The following is a 16,584-nucleotide window of genomic DNA, read 5'->3' as shown; positions in this document are numbered from 1 at the left end:
TATGACTTTCTGACCTCTGTTAATAACTAACAAGTATTGTGACTCGTCTTATTTATCACGTGCTATCTATTCTCTGATTGGTTGGGACCTGACCCTACTTCACTTTTCTCATTGAATGCTCTGACAGAATTCAGTCGGGGCAAGTCATCACGCAATTACTTACCTGAGATGTAAAAATAAATCTTGCATAAACAATCTATATGTGATTCATACTTCAGAGCTCGTACCATAGTTGTTTGCCGAGCAGTCCGATCCGGATATCTATGCTTTTCAAAATATCAAAATATCGAACCTGTCCATATCAAGTCTTGAAATACACGTACATATATCATAGGAAAAAAAAAGTCATTGTCAATGACATAGTCCCCACTTGTAATAGGAGTATTAGTCTTGATGGGGCAGGAAATGAGGTCATTAAGAAGTATCACTGGAGTGTATATGTTCAGATCTATGGACACATAGGTCTATGTCATTGTTCCCAATTTGAAACAAGAGGCATGTATAAGTTATGGTTCTAAATCAGGAAAAAAGATCAGACCTCTAGTTGTATTGGCCAGCCAAGAAATACATAAGTGCATAATAAATGAGGTACAAGATGTGACATCTTAAGGTCTATTATCCTATCAAAATCAAAGCGTAAAGAACTTGTGGTTACTGAGATATGCATATATATGCATATTGAAGGTCAAAGGTCATCAAGGTCACGTGACATTTTGAAAAAAAAACCCATTGTATTGCTAATTAATCCATATATGCCAAAATTCAGACCTCCAGCTCTATTGGCTTGGCCACAATTATATATGGGCATAATTAACGAGGTTAAGCATGTGTTGTCATAAGTTCTTCCAACCTACTCAATATAAAGGACATAGCACTTGTGGTTACTTATTTATTGACATTATCGTGTATTGTAGGTATAAGGTTATAGAGGTCACATGACATTTTGTCAAAAAATTTCTATCCTATAGTCTATCCCTATATACTAAAAATCGTACATTTACCTCTATTGGCTTGCTCAAAATTAGATATGCACATAATTAATGAGGTACAATATGTGGCGTCATAAGGTGTCCCATCATACCAAATATGAAGGGTGTAGCATTAATGGTTCCTGAGTTATGGACAAATATGTATATTTGAGGTCAAAGGTCACTGAGGTCACATGACATTTTGTCAAAAAAATTGTATTGCTAAGTTATCCCTACAAACCAAAAATCAGACCTCTGGCTCTATTGGCTCGCTCAAAATTAGATATGCACATAATTAATGAGGAACAATATGTGGCGTCATAAGCTGTCCCATCATACCAAATATGAAGGGTGTAGCATTAGTGATTACTGAGTTATGGACAAATATGTATATTTGAGGTCAAAGGTCACCAAGGTCACGTGACATTTGTCAAAGTGTCTGAGATATCTGCGTGAACGGATGGACTCACATGGATGGACTCACGGACTGACATGACCCAATCTATGAGCCCCCTGGACTTTATCTGTGGGGACTAAAAACTGTGTCACTGCATCCTTTTTGCAATATGAATACTATGAGAAACTAAATTTTTATTTTTCTTGGCCTTATACATGGGAGTCTATGGACTGCCTTATACATGGGAGTCTATGGACTTCCTTATACATGGGAGTCTATGGACTTCCTTATACATGGGAGTCTATGGACTGCCTTATACATGGGAGTCTATAGACCGCCTTATACATGGGAGTCTATGGACTGCCTTATACATGGGAGTCTATGGACTGCCTTATACATGGGAGTCTATGGACTGCCTTATACATGGGAGTCTATAGACCGCCTTATACATGGGAGTCTATGGACTGCCTTATACATGGGAGTCTATGGACTGCCTTATACATGGGAGTCTATGGACTTCCTTATACATGGGAGTCTATGGACTGCCTTATACATGGGAGTCTATGGACCGCCTTATACATGGGAGTCTATGGACTGCCTTATACATGGGAGTCTATGGACTTCCTTATACATGGGAGTCTATGGACTGCCTTATACATGGGAGTCTATGGACCGCCTTATACATGGGAGTCTATGGACGGCCTTATACATGGGAGTCTATGGACTGACTGCCTTATACATGGGAGTCTATGGAGGTGAAAACTAAAAAGTCCTCTAACACCGCCAAATTTGATCGCATTGTGAAACAAATCGACGTGCATCTGTATGAGGTAGGGTACTATCCTTGTACCAAGTTTGAACGAAATCGCTCCAGGCGTCTCTGAGATATCTGCGTGAACGGACGGACGCACGGACGGACGGACGGACGCACGCACGGACGGACGCACGGACGGACGCACGGACATGACCAAACCTATAAGTCCCCCCGGACGGTGTCCGTGGGGACTAAAAATAAGCGCCATAAAATTTTATTACATTCTGAAGCCGGTGTTACGCATGAGACAGTTCGGTTGGCAATGTATTAATGCATTAGGAATCCCCTTGCAGCTACCCGCTACGTCCCGCTGCATAAGCTAATAAAGTTCATCCCGTTTGATAAAGATCGATGTCTGTGGTTTACCGCATAGTTTAGCTACGACATAATACAAATTCAAAAGTAATTTGTACTTAAGGGGCAGACCCACCTTCCTTGAGTGATTTTGGTCATTTTTTGTTTTATGGTAAATTTTGAACCAGTGTTATATGGCCTTTGAGTGGAATAAAAGTTTTGAGCCCTAACATACTCGGAAATGTGCTAGATTTTAACAAAAATGAACATTGTAGGCCAGTTCGCGTGCCGTCGTTTATCTTATGTCGAGACTGTCTCAAGAGCTTACGTAGATTACGTTAATTCCGTCTGGAGGAATGCGCATGCGTTAGTCTTCTTCATTGCTGCCTGCAGGAAGTATGTCGTGGCACGGTCCCTCCGTGGTCGTGGCTACCGTAGGTAGCCGTAGTTTGCGAAAGCATGGTCCAAAAAAGCGAAATATCAAACATATGGCCGGGAATGAGAGAAAAGTTGAAATTGCCAGGGTTACAGTCGAGCTTAAAACTACAGTTTCCTGTGCGTTTACAAAAGTTGTGAACTGGAACTGGTCTCAAGCGCGCACTGTAAAGCAGAACGCTAAGCTTACTCATTCAACACTAAACTGAGCTTCGAACGATGGCTGGTGATACATCTTGCGCACAACAGAGAGGCTGCTCATTGTAGTTTACGATATGTTTACCTCGATTTCCTATTCCATGTATTTAATAAAACTTTTCACGTACAAAACAAATAACGGCCGAAAATCCAAACAGTACGTCTTTGTCTTATGCTTTGCATGTTTGCCAAATAAAGTACAGCATTCACTTTGGTGTCCGCTAACAAGTGACGTGACTCAATGGCAAGTATAGTCTGACATTCAAAACTGACCCCGCCCCAATCAAGGTAGGCCTACTGCCGAATATTCAAAAATTACGTCATTTTCTGATAATATTTTATATGTTTGTCTGCACTTAATTAAGTCCGACATTCAAAATAGATCCCGATCAGAACTAATTGCGACTGACCATAAAAATGTCAGATAATTTTTTTTATCTATGCAAATGCCCAGTGAAGTCCCGCAACCAAAACTGTTCCCGCTTATGTTATGGTTTAAGGCATGCAAAGCTCTAAGTAGAAATAAGAAATATGCCGATAGTTCGAACTTTTATAGCGAAAAAATCGCGCCGGTATCTGCTCTGTCCGGTTTGGAAACGTACGCTTATTGTTTTGTAAATTCTATGTGGGTAACGCACGTACATATATTACATATATTACATTAGAATTATGCCGTGATTTACAATGTAAACACAATTTTGACGTAGCATTTTTTTAAATCGATACCAGAGCTAATCATACTGCAGACTGTTATGTAGGCCATTTCCCTCCCACTCATGAGCTGAGTTTAATCAGTCTAGAACATTCTCAAGGTCACTGTCCTTTACGACCACACGACCTTGAATTCAATTAGTCATGTTTGGAGTGTTCTGGAAATTTCATAAGTCGTGTAAGGGAGATAATTTTAGAACAATAATTAGCATATCAATAGAAGTTCTGGATTGTTCATATATTCTCTTATATAACCACTTGAGAGTATAAATAGGGGACCGGCACAGCTTGCAGTCCGACATTTTGGGATCGTGTCTCTTGCGCGTTTCTTCAAGTCTTTGGAAACTCCAGCAGTATTATTTTCAAGACTTTGACTTTTCATAACCTTCACTGCCACGCTGGATTTATACTGTTGACTTTTTGCAACTTCAAGCTTGCAAGCAAAAGGACTGTTCATTCATCCGACTGACTGTTACAACTCTGAGACAGGAGCTTTGCCATCAAAGTTGAGATAAGTAGCCTGTACACTTTTATAGTTTGTATTCTATCCCTCGACTTCGCGATTAATGTTATTTTTCGTAATAAATTTCGTTTTACACGGAAATTGCTGAGTTCACTTTTTGTTCGTTTTCTATAATGTAACAAGACAGTTTGTCTCGACCAACTTAACTGTTATTGGTGGACTGCTCATGAAATGAGTCGAGGTCCAGGGTCGAAATCAATCTCGATTGAAAAGTATGCGATATTTTACAGCAAAAATTCATGTCAGTATAGCTTTAAATTGATTGCGATTGAATTGTTATTGGGTAATTATACACTTATGCAATAAATTTAAACCAAAATTATATAAAAAATAATAAAAAAATTTCCATGAACTTGAAATATTTAAACAACCACGAACGTGCTTTTTTTCGAATCGGCAACTACTTTTTCCTCAATCACGTTGAAAAATAGCGTGCTGCTGGGCTGTCTATCGTCGTTATAATAGTTCTACGGACAGTCGCCACCGAAGAACGACGAATGCTTGTTTCAACATATCGGAGAACGCGATACTCAACTGTTTGACTGGGGTTTACGTATTTCATTACTTGCACAAAACTCGACCGTCGCCATTTTTGAATGACGCTTTAAGTTATCAGCTTGGTCAAAGATTCACATCTGTTTTACATACTCCTGGAGTGAAAACAAGTCGCTTTTAGAATTGTTCGAGTTTCGTGTCAGAATCGATTTATTTCAGTTTTCGACAACTACTACTTTTTATCTTACTATTAGGAAATCGTTTGAGATACCAGATATTTTTAGCTCCATGCCATGTTCAAGGTGGACTGTGGTCGTACTACAACATGCAGTTGACACAAACACGAAGTGTAGGGTTCTGATACCGTGGAAGACTCAAAAAAGCTAGGATGCATCTACAATTAACTCGGTCATTACTCGTGCGTACGCAACTAAGCTGAGCGTACGGTTTTGTTGGTATGTATGACATTGTAAAATTCATTGTCACGTGTCTCTCTCCGGGCAGGAAGCTGTAAACGCGGTGACGATTGCCCAACCAAAAGACAGGAAAACACAATGTCATCGATATCGGACTTGGCATGCAAAATCACATAATTTCCACGAAGTATATACGCAGCCAGCCGTTTCTTCGCTTGATGATCAAATTTGAACTGGTACACTACAGTGTACAGTTAATACTCTAATTTGTATTTAGCAATTTTCCCAGTCCAGATTTAGCTCAGACTGACAGTTGTGTAAATAACACCTCACGCTTACGCCGCGAACTGGCCATCAAGTTCAGTGCTCATTTACTTCCAATTTTTACCCCATGTATCATTTCATTCATACCACAAATTCAGGTAATTGTGTAAAAAGTCCTGTACTTCATTATGGGATAGGAATTTACACCGGAAATGTGAGCGAACCGGAATTTAAGCTGACTTTGTGCGACTACAAGGGTCCCATACACATTTCTCTGATTTACTCCGTTCCGTTTTTGGCAATGTATCGCAACTTCTGGAGAGTGTAACTTGGCGCCGCGTTGACGGATTAGCCTTATCTTTGCACAGGTTGTAGTTAGTGATTGGTTTTACAATACAATGTCTCAAAAATCCGATAATGCTCCAAAAACGCAAGATATCGTAAGAAACGTGGACAAATGACGTTAATTTATTCAGAATCCACCACCTCTCACTTTCAAGACTAATTGTGCAAACAACAAAGCGGAGTATCAAAATCCAAGACACGATATTTAAACACCTAACCCTGCTATCGATTTCAGTAAACGGCTCACCTTCTCGTACTTAAACTCTCTTTTAAGTGAAAAAAAATCAAAAACAGACATTTTAGCACAAGGGATCCAGGGGCAGACAAAGAAACAAGCATACAAACAAACATACAAACAAACAAATAAATAAATAATAAACAAACATATAAACAAGCATACAAATACATAATAAATAATAAACAAACATACAGACAAACAGAAACAAATAAATAAATAAATAAACAATACCATAGAATAAACAGAAACAAATAAACAAACATGTATACACACGCACATATATAGATATTATATATGCATATATACATATACATGCAACTGCAGTACCACTACTCCCTATACTTCTCAAAGGGGTGTGACTCAATGGCCGCTTACGCCAAGACATGGCCGGTGATATAATTTTTCCAACCGCACATAAAATGTCCGTCCCACCGCAAATGAGTAAAATCCATACCAGTTGGGAAGGACATGAAAGGGGCTTTCAAGTGTAACATGTAAAATGAATGTGCGATCAAAAACTATACTCACAGAAGACGGACATGATAAAGGATTACAAACATCATTGCAGAGATGGGAAGCAGGGTATAATTTATTCTTCTAAAAACTGTAATTTCAACAGACAAAAAAATAAGCGACTCTAACAGATTTCACATCTGCAACGCTGTAAAGGAAAGACAATCCACAAAAAGGAAATAATTACAAAATGTGATGAAAATATTGTGAGGGGAGCAAGTATAGGGTAGGTTTTTGTAAATTTGGTCAGGCAAGTGACAAAGAAAACTGGTGCTGGAAAGAAATTGACACCAGACAGGTCAAAGTTGAAAATGTCAACAGGTCATCAGTTAATCTGAAAAGTGATATCATTGCACACTAAATCACCGATACTCTCAGTTTTGATCACGATATTTTTAAAGTCCAATGACCTCCTTCCAGCACTGACGTGCGTAGATATGAAAAGAAATGGTAACGCGTTATGTGAAAGCCGACGGGTACATGATACTAATTTACATGTTGTATGACCTTTCACCTGGTATTGGCTACAATGTATGAAAAGATAATATTTTTCTATTGATTGTGTGGCATATGATTTTACATTAACAGTTTTGATTAAAAGTCGTGCTGATACAATTTCTTCCGGTTTTTGCTCTTCTGGATGAGGAGTTTAAAACGCCCGGGTCGATGTGTTGTCCGTTGAGCTACTCCAGTCCTTCGAAATTGTAAATGGGCCAATCGCGTAGCCATATCGCGCCAAATGAGTCAACCGACTTGGCAGAGTCGGTTGGCACATTCATTTTACATGTTGAACATGACAGCCACTTTCATGTCATTCCCAACTATAGATTTTTACTCATTTGCGGTAATATATATATATATATATATATATATATATATATATATATATATATATATATATATATATATATCACATACATAGACCAAGTTATTCCTATAGTATGACATCACACTATGGTAATACGGTTTACATAATTTCCGTATAGGTCTACCCCTACTTCTAACGTCAGAAGTAGGGGTATACGGTCGAAACTACTTTTACCATTTAACGAACACCCTGCTTTGTCAGAAAAATTCTCACGGGAAAATTAACGATGCGACTCAGGTTCAAAGGTCAATTTTAGCAATTTTTTTTTATTTCAAATTTCGAACCACTGACACGTGGTCTTTCTTTTGGGGAAAGGTGTTGGGTCACATCGTACCGGGAAATTCCTGAAATATTACTAAAATGGCAAACTATCAGCTACACCGCGTGCCATTATTTCCCTTTTGTCTTAACGGTCGCGGATTACCGACCACGATATCTTTGATAAACACGCAGAGATTATGTATGGGCTTTGCGGTATAGTGCGCATGCGCTAGCTTCAACGTTAGGCTCAGCGTTTTGAACTCCGCATGTACATGATGCATGTATCGGTACGGCAAACACGTCGAGCAGACCAAAGCCGGCGCTCGCGCTCCGTACCGTCGAAAAAGCAAGCGAGGTCCACAAAAGCGGACCTGAAAAAGACGGCAACGTGCGCAAAGGTCGATTTAAATGTAAAACAGTCCGACTTTGGCTCATACTCCCTGCAATAACGATCAAGAATGCAGTGAAGAGTCAGATTTGGCCGAGGACACAGACGATAATGGAGACGTGCTCACTTCAACAACTATGAAAGTATTTGACACGCTGCTTTTCGAACATATTAGGCTATGCTGATTACATACCCGAGTCCAAAAATTAGCCTGAGCGAGATGAAACTTCTTCTAGTTGCGATAATTTTATCACTCTTGCTGTACATGCTTGGTGTTAGTATCGTGTTCTTTTATATTTTTAAACTCAAGTTTTCTATCGTGCAGTCTTTTCGTGTCTGCTGAGAAACCTTGAACAACACCGTACCCGACATCACGCGACATTTATGTCAAGGAGTTTCCCAAGCCAGTGCAGGAGTTCATACACACATAATGTAGATTTGCAAGAGCAAGTTCACCGATCTGCTAATTTTTCGAAACGAAATGCAAATATTTTTTTATTTCATGCCTTTTCTTTCTTTAAATATAACCCAAAAATTAAATTACGTCAAACGTGAATTGCGAGGGTTCACAAATGATTATTGTGTGCGTGTTGTCTAAACTTATCAATTACCCGCAGACTAGCTCCACAGCTGCTAGCTGGACCTCAACACTGAACGTAAAACAAACCCGGCTCAACTTCTAGAAGTGCTGAAACTAGCAATTTTTGCTATATGAGGTCAGTCATCGAAAGTCTGACTAAAAGTAAAAATCTCCGAAATAATTAATGTGTGCGCTGGTATTGCGCAAGTCGAGTGACTCCACTGTAGACTAGTCGATACTCTGTCTCTCGGAACACGCTGTCGATGGCAGCCTGCACTGTTCTACGCTACGGCGTGATTATTATTAGTTTGATAAAATCGGTACAAGAACACATATAAATAAAGTTTGAAAAAATAACACGAGTCAATCTCTCCCGTCGTAACGAAGGGCGACAAGTTTGCAGTGCGGTGCAAAAGCTAAGAAAATACGACAGACATTTTATGTCAAGGAGTTTCCCAAGCCAGTGCAGGAGTTCATACACACATAATGTAGATTCACAAGAGCAAGTTCACCGATCTGCTAATTTTTCGAAACGAATGCAAATATTTTTTTATTTCATGCCTTTTCTTTCTTTAAATATAACCCAAAAATTAAATTACGTCAAACGTGAATTGCGAGGGTTCACAAATGATTCTTGTGTGCGTGTTGTCTAAACTTATCAATTACCCGCAGACTCCACAGCTGCTAGCTGGACCTCAACACTGAACGTAAAACAAACCAAGCTCAACTTCTAGAAGTGCTGAAACTAGCAATTTTCGCTATATGAGGTCAGTCATCGAAAGTTTGACTAAAGTAAAAATCTCCGAAATAATTAATGTGTGCGCTGGTATTGCGCAAGTCGAGTGACTCCACTGTAGACTAGTCGATACTCTGTCTCTCGGAACACGCTGTCGATGGCAGCCTGCACTGTTCTACGCTACGGCGTGATTATTATTAGTTTGATGAAATCGGTACAAGAACACATATAAATAAAGTTTGAAAAAATAACACGAGTCAATCTCTCCCGTCGTAACGAAGGGCGACAAGTTTGCAGTGCGGTGCAAAAGCTAAGAAAATACGACAGACATTTTATGTTGTCAAGAGTTACATGTGTTCGTCTCATCTTGAGGTAGGAAAACTAGCAAGTGACGTCCCGTTCGCACAGTGTCCGCGCTAACATGAACTTGACAATCACTTTTCACAAAGAACATGCATAAATTGCCGATCGCGCGAGACAGGAAGTAGACAACTTGAGTCAAGAACAAGTGAATGCCCGACGCGATCGCGCGACGACAGCACATAAGTCTCGATCGGATAGACTTTTTTACGCAAGTTTCGACGTCTCAGTTCGTCATGACTGTGAACTCTGGTAACCAGATTGTAACCGTGTAGACAACAGTATACAGTTAATCTACTAGTTAAACGTTCCAAAAATGGATTAATCGCTAAGTACCCTCTGTGTTTGTCGTGTAAATACCACCCACTGCTGGCACTAAGCATTTGCCAGTTCAGTGTATAATTTCTATTTTCACACGATCTGCAATCCTAAACATATTCAAAATTCCCAAAACTTACTCTAAATATTTCAACTTAGTCCTGGTGTAAGAAAATTCGCAGAAAATAGTGCGCGAGTCGGACTTCTTGGTCACAATGTGTGACGCATAGGTCGTTTACACAAATCGTCGATATTCTCAGTTCTGTTTTTGGCAGTGCGAACATTATTCAAATAAGTATAAGTCGGCGGCGCCTGGACAGACTAGCCTGATTTTTCACCTGTGGACAGTGAATGAATATATCTGAAAGACCGTGTCTCAGATTTCCGATAAAGGGCCTGGAAGTGAAGATATCTTGAAAAACGTGAACAAAGGCCGATAATTTATGCAAAAAAGGTCAAGTTGACACTTTGAAGGTGCATTGTGCGAAAACAAAAGCGAATTTCAAAAATCCGGGACACCATTTTTTGCCCAGTATTCCCAGCCGTCGATTGCCGTAAACAGATCACCAAGGCCGATCGGAGATTTGTACTTACACTTTTTTGAGTAAAAAAACTAAAAAACACGTGTTTTTGAGTAAAACAGCCGTATGCGCACTGTTTTTAAAAAAATAACAAATTTTCTGAACTCTCCGGTGACCGAGCAGATAAAAAAAGTACCACATGTCGGGTGTGTGACCACGTCTTCTTTGTGAAAATGAGGATTGGAAATAAGTGACAATGAACCCGAGTCGCTACCTTAAAAGGGTTTGGGGCATTTGGAAATGCAATGGTCAAGAGCACCGAGAAGGAAATAAAATGAGCAAATATTGGCACCAATTTTTGTTCGAATCTTTCATATTTCAATGGCGCGAAAATGAAGACACGGTCGTCTGCCCCTAAAAATTTTGGTCAAAGCGAGCAATGTCGTCAACCGAGCGTTACGTTGCCGTGTCCAATGTCGAAATTGATGCATACATTAACAACTATTTCACATCAAACACCATCAAAACAACACATAATGCAGTTTGGCAACTAATGAAGTTTCTAGCAGCAACGAAGGATGGTTTTGATGCCGAAATTTTCAATGTGTCACCTGAAACTTTGGAGTTGGAGCGAGACAAAGCGATGGGACAGAATATGAACCGGACACTTTGACAACTTATGAACGGGGCATCGATATGTATTTATCGAAGAACGGATACAAATTTTCCATATGCCGGGATGCGGTATTTGCAAAATCTCAGAAGACGATTCGAGCCAAACGATCTGATCTGAAAGCAAAAGGTAAAGGAAACAAATCCCGTGCCAGCGAACCCCTGACAGACAATGTATGAAACCCTGACGATGCGCGAAAAAGGGGTGCTCGGAAAGCATTCACCAGAATCGCTAATGTTTACAGTGTGGTGGAATAATACCAAACTATTGGGATTTCGAGCATCAGATGAAAACAAGAAATTGCTGTGGGGAGATATCAAATTAAAAGTTACAGCTTCGGGCAGAGAGCACGTTGAATTTAATGAACGCGACAACAAAACCGGCCCCGGGCAATGTGCCATCAATCGTACGTATTCGCCCAAGATGTTCGCCGTTGAAAACAAAGCCATATGTCCGATCGAAACCTACAAGCTGTATCGTGACCATCGACCTGTTGAAATGTGTACGGACGACTCACGTTTTTATCTCGCCATCAATTACAAGCCATTGGCAATATTTGCTATAAGCGACAACCAATGGGGAAGAACAAATTAGAAAACATCGTGCAGAATATGGCCGAGAGAGCAGGTATACCGGGACGCAAAACCAACCACAGGGCACGGAAAACAGCCATCCAAAAGCTCCACGATAGTGGCATCCCTCCAACCCAAATCATGCAGCTTTCTGGTCATCGAAATGTTCAGTCAATCAATTCCTATGCTTACAACTCCCTTCTCAAACAAAAGCTCATGTCCGACATTTTGGTGGGCTTGGATAACGACCGGCAGTTGGCGATACCAACCGCACAGCCGAAAGCATCGTCGATCCCTCGTAACGCTCTGCCCCATGGTCCTGTGTCAGAAAATACATCAAATACCACTGAGACCAATAACAGCAAGACATGCAACTGCCGGCAAAAAGACACATGCCCACTCGACAGTAACTGCCTTCAAGCCTCCATCGTCTACCAAGCCACAGTCACACGTTCAGACAACAACACCTCCGAAAGGTACGTTGGCTTACAGAGAACAATTTCAAGACAAGATACAGAAACCACATCCCATCATTCCGACATGTACGCTCCAGAAACTCCACCGAACTCAGTAAACACATTTCGACGCTAAAGGACAACAATATCACGCACGCTATCTCATGGAAGGTCCTAGCCAAAGCCAAGCCATATGACAGTACTAACAAGCGATTCAACCTTTGTTTAACAGAAAAATTTATTATCATCCGCCATCCAGAATGTTCCAAACTCAATAAAAGAAATGAACTTGTGTCATCATGCCGTCACAGAAGCGAGACATTGTTATGCAATAACTAGTAACTCCTTCCAACGAAGTAAATCAGTCCTCTCCGTAAACATGAATATTCATAGCAGCAGCAATATATTGTTATGCAACAACTGTAAATCTCAACGAAATTCCACCACCTGTGTAACCAGCGATGTTTAGCTCATGTAGATTACCTCCAGTCTAGTCTCCTGATGAGTGAGCCTCGCGACTCACGAAACAACGTTGTAGAGATGAAATTGTAAAATCAATTCTCCAGCAACCCTTATATATATATATATATATATATATATATATATATATATATATATATATATATAATATATATATATATATATATATATATATATGTGCGTGTGTGTATACATGTTTGTTCATTAGTTTGTTCTATGGTATTGTTTGTTTGTTTATTTACTTGTTTGTTTGTCTGTATGTTTGTTTATTATTTATTATATATTTGTATGCTTCTTTATATATATATTATATATATATATATATATATATATATATATATATATATATATATATATATATATGTATTAATTAATTTATTTTTGTTTGTATGCTTGTTTGTTTGTCCTTCCCTGGCTCCCCTGTGATTTTTGAACAAAACAAACACACGCAAACAGGTTTTGAAACATTCTCACAATTATCGTAATCTTCAATTGTCAAGCTACCCTAATGTATACTATATGTCGGGTTAAAGATTCATTTTAATGGTGAAAAATCAGGTTAAAGATAAGTGTGTGCGAACGTGCGTCTCCCCCTTAAAGAATGAGGTTTTAAATGTGAACCTTACTTTTTCTTTGTAATACTAATCACGGTAATCAAGAATGAAAAAGAAAAACCTTACCATATAATTTCAGATGCGAAGAACAAAAATGCAAGTATCCAAACGCAATAGTGTGTAAGGAAAATCCTTTCCAACTCGAATGTCAAGAAGGATGGACTGGACGTTTCTGTGATGACAAAACAGATGATGGTAGGTAAATATTGATACATTTTTTCCAGCCAAACATCGAACCATCTGTGATAAAAACAACAACTGCCGCCAACGATTGAATTGTTAAGAGAATTGCAAATTTGCGGTTCTTTGCCCGACATTGTTCAATAAATAAAATGGATTTACCATTTTACTGTTACTTGCTAAAGGGTAATGATACGCATATAGCGAAATGGTCACATGGTCTTTACATTTAACCAAATTGCACTTCTACAGAAGTTGTCAACAGAAATTTCGTATCTTTGTTTTATTATTAGCACTCGTTTTTGCTTAACAGTAGAGTTCACAACATCAACTGATATCGACTTACGGTCTATTTTTCTTCACGGAAGTATCTGTTCATATTTACCACAGGCAACAATTTGACCATTACACAGAACATTACTGTGAGTCCGAAGGAAGATGATTCCTTGTCCGTATATATTTTGATTGTAATAGCTGTCATTGTTGTCATCGCTTGTACTATTGCCGCTGCCATATTGGTTGTCCGAAAAAAGCGAACATTACAAAGGTAAGTTGCAAAGTACTGCGCGTCTACTCTCATATCCGTTTCACACCCTAAAGATAGACAGAGATGCTTTAAAGTCAGCCTTCAAAGAAGGCGACCATCTAAGGATGCCATCACAGTGTCGAAGTAAGATATTATGTTTTACATCCCTACCTTTCAACTAGCATTTTAAGAATCTACCATACGTTAAAGTATATCCGCCAACGATATATTTTGATGTTACAAAATGTTACGGAAAAAGAATTGTACGTTACCGTCACATTTTTGGAGAGACAGATTAAAGGGATTTCCGTTAAAAAGGATAAAGGCAATATGTCTATATGTTCATGCGTATGTACTTATAAATTGTAATGTGAATACCAGTTTTGTATTTCTGATTCATAAATTATGAGAAGAGAAACATCTTGATACGCGAAACTGATGTCGGCCAGTACGAATTTGTATTCCTTGATCACAACCAGTGGCTCCTCAGCCAGTAACCTTAAAGTATATATTTGAGTCGAATTTTGACGTTTGATTGACTTGTATTGTTTTTGGTTTTATTTGATTTTCATGAATGTCCATAGCAATGCTCGTTGTTCAGACCATGAACAGGCAACCCCAACCTATGAAGATGCAATGTCTCCTTATTCTTCAGTGAAAGACAATGACAAGATGACACAACGGAGAGACGATATTGAATCAAAAAAGCAGGATATAGAAGCATTTGAACATTATGCTCTAATTGCAGGACCAGAGGGACACACGACTTTCAAAGAAGATTTAAACAAGTTGGATTATAGTAAAGGTCACTATGAAATTGTTCCTTTAGAAAAATCCAGTTCGATTACCAACGTAAATGATGACACAGTCTATGACATGCTTGACGGACTTAAATATGCGAAGCAATACAAGGATAGCTGTGCTAGTAGTGGCGCTTATGAGCTTTTGCATCAGCCCTGCAAACAAACAATTCATGATCCATAATGCAGTGTCGGCTGATAATTTGAAGTAGAACGGTTATTGGTATTTGGCCGCCAAACGATTCATACGATCGTCATTCACTGTGCCTAATTAGTTTAGACTGTCAGGGGGTCAAATAAAAGTCAACACCATTACTCTTCTGTAACTTAAATACAAGCTTTAATGTCTACACGTGTGTTGTGAAAACAATGAATAGAAAACAGAAGTCAGTTTACGCAACAAACACATCTGGTTAGAAACAAGTTTAATTTTTGCAAAAACAATATGCGGGATAAAAGTTGAGATTAATGACAAATTACACAGAAATTGACTACATTACTCGGACCTGAATACTGACACTTGCAAAGGGAATCACATAAAAAATTACAAACAGTAACATTGCATTTTCATTCTATTGATAATCCCAGATCAACTTGAATGATCGGGACGTCGATTTTGATTTCTCTAACTTTGGTTTAAATGACAAGTATTATATTTGTATATCGGTGAAATGCATGTGCAGTAATCGTAGCCATAACAAAAGTGGACTACACAACGTTGAGACTCGTGAATACGAAGTCGAATACCGAGAGAAAAAATTAAGCTATTGCGTATATTAGCCAGGGTATTTGAAAAGCATACCACAGGAAAATACAAAGAGTAAAAAATTCATTTCTACACATTTATGTTTATGTTTATGTTATTTTTTATCGCATAAGCTTCGAAATCATTGAATGAGACTAACACAGTACAAATTACTTTTAAGCAATGCTTCATTTCCACACTGAAAAATACAAATGTACGAACGAAGTATGAAAATCCTTTTATGTTTTCTCTTATATATCAAAAATGTAAACATTTCATTTAATTAGTCACAAACCCAATTCGTCTGAATATATACTAAAGACGTATCCGAAATATATCTTTACGAATAGAGATTCCGTTTTGCTGAACTAGTAATTTAAACACCATTGAAACTAATTTGGGATAATTGCATCTTCATATTTTTCAAATTGAATTAAGGAGTGAATATATATGATCTATCGATATATCAATACTGTTAATTCAATTTTTCTTCACAGTGACACTTCTTTAATTGAAAGTTATTATAAGATATGCTGTTAATGTGATTTTATTACCCTCGTTTGTTCATTGCAAATCTATTTTATGTAAGTAACAAATCTAATAGAGGTAACTATAATATAAGTATTATGCGTTAAATGTGACATTCTACACCTGTGAGATTTAATTGAAGTTACTCGAATGTTAAACATTATAGTTTTTTTTTGATGATTACAGTTCTTTCAAAATAATGAGAATATATATTCTGAAAATAAGAGTGACAATACTTGTGTCTGTTACATAAACCTTATACTGCAGACACATTCTTTAGATTATATCTTGAAGGTTGATAATTTTATTTAGTTAATCAGTGTACAATGGACAATGTAACCTAGTGTAACAGTTGTAACTCTTTCTAG

The 16,584-nt window shown here is 38.4% G+C and overlaps 1 long non-coding RNA gene across 1 annotated transcript; it reads left to right on the top strand.

Annotated features, from left to right (window-relative positions):
- Window positions 1-13,203: 13,203 nt before the first annotated feature.
- Window positions 13,204-16,210, top strand: LOC139124866 (uncharacterized). The gene is made up of 3 exons (XR_011550079.1): window positions 13,204-13,632; window positions 14,008-14,164; window positions 14,728-16,210. It is a non-coding gene; the product is annotated as an uncharacterized lncRNA (long non-coding RNA).
- Window positions 16,211-16,584: the final 374 nt, after the last annotated feature.

Source organism: Ptychodera flava (assembly GCF_041260155.1).
Source record: "Ptychodera flava strain L36383 chromosome 23 unlocalized genomic scaffold, AS_Pfla_20210202 Scaffold_24__1_contigs__length_23054250_pilon, whole genome shotgun sequence".
Lineage (NCBI taxonomy): Eukaryota > Metazoa > Hemichordata > Enteropneusta > Ptychoderidae > Ptychodera > Ptychodera flava.
This window is presented reverse-complemented; position numbering and strand designations above follow the sequence as displayed.